Here is a 3,402-nt window from a genome sequence, read left to right on the forward strand (position 1 = left end):
CAGTGTCTGTCTCAAATTGTGAAATAAAGGTTAAAATACCAGAAGTTCATTTATCAGTAAAAACACATGCATACATGCTTGCTCCAGAGAGAGGTCCCAGCTGCACTGTATCGGAAACTTTTATACACCTCTATTTTCTTGTCATAAAGTTTGATACACATACTTTCCAAATGGTAAATGAGACCCCAAAAAAACATGTATTCGGTGTATATATTCCATGCGGCTTTTATTCTGGCCGACTCCAGGGGCTGTAAAACACAAACAGCAACCTTAAAACACCACACTAAAGGTGGAAGTAGGAAAAAGCCATTTATTCCCTTTTTAAAGCCCCTTTGTGTCATCCAATAGTGACAGTAATTACTTTTCAAGAGATTCTCACAATCTTCTGATCATAGTGATTTTTATGGGTTGAATCAGAAAATGTGTCTAAATATTCATACAGTATTTGCGTAAACTTGTCTGTAGGAGTAGTCACTCTTTTCTTTCTTGTAGTCACTTTTTAAAAAAAAGTTATGATATTGGCAGTGATGACTCCACCCAGTTCCACCTGCTTCAGTCTCTATTTAATCCTATCTGCTCCTAGTCACCTGTGCCAGATTATTACTGAGAGTCTCTAGGGCACAGGTGTCAAACTGGTTCCAGAAAGGGCCATGTGGCTGCAGGTTTTCTGTCCAACCAAGCAATAGCACACCAGACTCCAGGCATCTCATGAAGTCATCATGTTCAGATTGGACTCAATTGATGAGATGACTGGAGTCTGGTGTGCGATTGCTTGGTTGGAAAGAAAACCTGCAGCCACACGGCCCTTTCTCGAACCAGTTTGACACCCCTGCTCTAGGGAGTATTGGTGTTTTCTGATTGCCTGATCCTGACCCATTCTGCCCCTGGAGCTCTGAGCCACCCTATTCCCGTTCAGATCTGTTTGCCTGACCTGTCTTCAGAACCCCTGATGAATTCTGCCTGTTGACTGAACCTACAACTGCTTCCTGACACCGACCTGGATTTCCCTTCGGTCCCACTTCGGGTTTCTGATCTTCTGTCCACGACTTCTATCAGTCTCATGGATACTGGCTTTGACTTCGCCCTCTGGATTATTCTGCCTGTTACTTTAGGCGGAGCTCTCTCCGAGAAAAGCTAGTGACAATGGAAGATAACTACTTTGCAAGGTGAACTGTTGAAATTTCAAGTTCACTACTTTTCAATCCACTAGACTTCGGACACTCATCTAAAATGGCGTAACCACTACATAGAGCCCTATATAGTGATTTGGGCGGACATTCGAACACAGCCAATATGTGTACTTGTGCATTCTCATGTGATCACATGCTCATGAAATGCCATTAGCCTCAGCCCTGGCACTGTTCCAGTTTACAAGAACCTCCATCTTTATTGAGCATGCATCAGAGCATGCATCCAAGCAGATTTGTCCATTCTCACAATTGACAGCTGTCCCAGCATGCACCACGGCAGCAGCAACTTCCACAGCAACAGTTACTTCAAGGAGTGCTAACAGCACTCCGAGTATTAACTTAAAAGTTCTCTTTTCTGTTGCCTTTGAACATTATACTTTTAAGTGCCACTATATGGCCCATTTACTGATTTAGTGCGTAATAAAAAAAAAGGTTTTGATGTTGAGATGACCTTGGCAACGTGCAGACATTAGAGGTTAACCGCAGCCAGGGTTAAACTTGGCCCGTCTGCAGCAACCCTCTCTCGGCATAGCCGTGTGTACGTCACACACGGCTATGCCAAGTGTGAAGCTTGGTTTTGAGCATTTTGGATTTTTTGTGGATTTATATTTTTGGATTTTTGCTTCTGTTAAACTTTTGTCATTAAAACATTCAAGTAACCACCTCTAGTAGAGTCCTGCACGGGTCGAGTTTTACCAACCCGCACCCGCCCGAACCCNAAAAGAGCATTTTAGCGGGTGACCCGTCGGGGACCCGCGGGTACCCGACCCGTTGCAGGACTCTAACCTCAAGCTTTTGTCTGCATGTGGGTCCTGTCAAACAACCTCCTCCCCCATTGTGACAGATCCTTACTTAAACTTGTGACATGCGCAGGGTCATTGTCCATTTGGAAAACCCATTTATCTCCATGCTTCAACCCCCTGACTTACATTGAGATGTTCAAGAGGGATTCTTCCTCCCAAAAACATTTTTCTTTTTTATTTAGGCTTTGGATTAGAGCTTGAATGTAACAGATCGACAAGCTTAACAGATGTAACTGTTAAAAATATAGATTTCTGTAAATAATGACTGACTGTTAATATCTATTGAAGTCCTAGATTAACACTCTTAATTGGCAAGTTTGATTTGTTTGCATCATGCACAGACTGACCAATTTCTGCATGCTTTTATAGAGCTGCAGTGTGCAGTCCACTTAGAATAACTGATTGTCATGATCTCAGCGCTGATGCTGGTATGATTCCTCACAAGACACACCTGATCAGCTCCACCCCATTCTCATTGCTACTCACCCAATGCACCTGCACCTCTCAGTATATGACCAGCCTTCAGACCAACATGAATGCCATTTTATTTTGAGCTATTGGTGGGATCTATCTATCCAGCATTATGATTCCTGACTTCCTGCCTGTTTGCCTGATCTGATCTGTCCCTGTTTCTGCCCCTGCCTGATCCCTGTCTGATCTGACTGCTTGCATGTTCTCCCTGACCCTGATCTGTTTGTCTGCGTGGCCGTTCCCTTACCTGGAACTGTTTCTCAATCTATTCCTGGATTTGCCTCTGATGCTTTTTTGGACTTCTGATCACCTGGCTCTGACACTGGACTTCTCCCCTGACTACGGAATCTGATTTTTCCTCTTGTTCCTCCTGCCTGCTATTGTCTTCAAGGTTCTGATGCTCTGCCTGACCATGGATCATCATAACTCACCTGGGGTTATTCTCTGGGACTTCCTGACCAGTGACAGCAACATCAGCACTACTGTTAATCAGCACAAACCTAATCTCGTTATTCTTCCCAGACAGACGAGAAGATTAGTGACCATTATGTTTGTGATTGATGCACTTCGTAAAACGAAACGGGTCACAAATCATCTGTCTTGGTTTCCAGAGTTTCCTGCCCTAGTCGCTGACACCACTTGCAGTAAAGTATGATATTCAGAGAAAGACAGTTGTTATAATGTCAATCAGAGTATCCTTTAAATTTACACAAGCAGTTTTCGCTCCAGATGCCACATTGATAAAATATGATTAACATTACACGGCAGGTCTTAGTAAAAGGAAGTAAAAGACAATCACAAATCAGAAAACCCTTAATGTTTTACATGTATCACTAGAAGCAACGAGTATTATTATTTTTGGCCTGCAAAGCTAAAAGTGTCATGACAGGTGTCAAAGTCGTTCCAGAAAGGGCTGTGTGGCTGCTGGTTTTCTTTCC

Source organism: Cyprinodon variegatus, unplaced genomic scaffold (genome assembly GCF_000732505.1).
Source record: "Cyprinodon variegatus isolate N-32 unplaced genomic scaffold, C_variegatus-1.0 Scaffold954, whole genome shotgun sequence".
NCBI classification, from domain to species: Eukaryota; Metazoa; Chordata; class Actinopteri; order Cyprinodontiformes; family Cyprinodontidae; genus Cyprinodon; species Cyprinodon variegatus.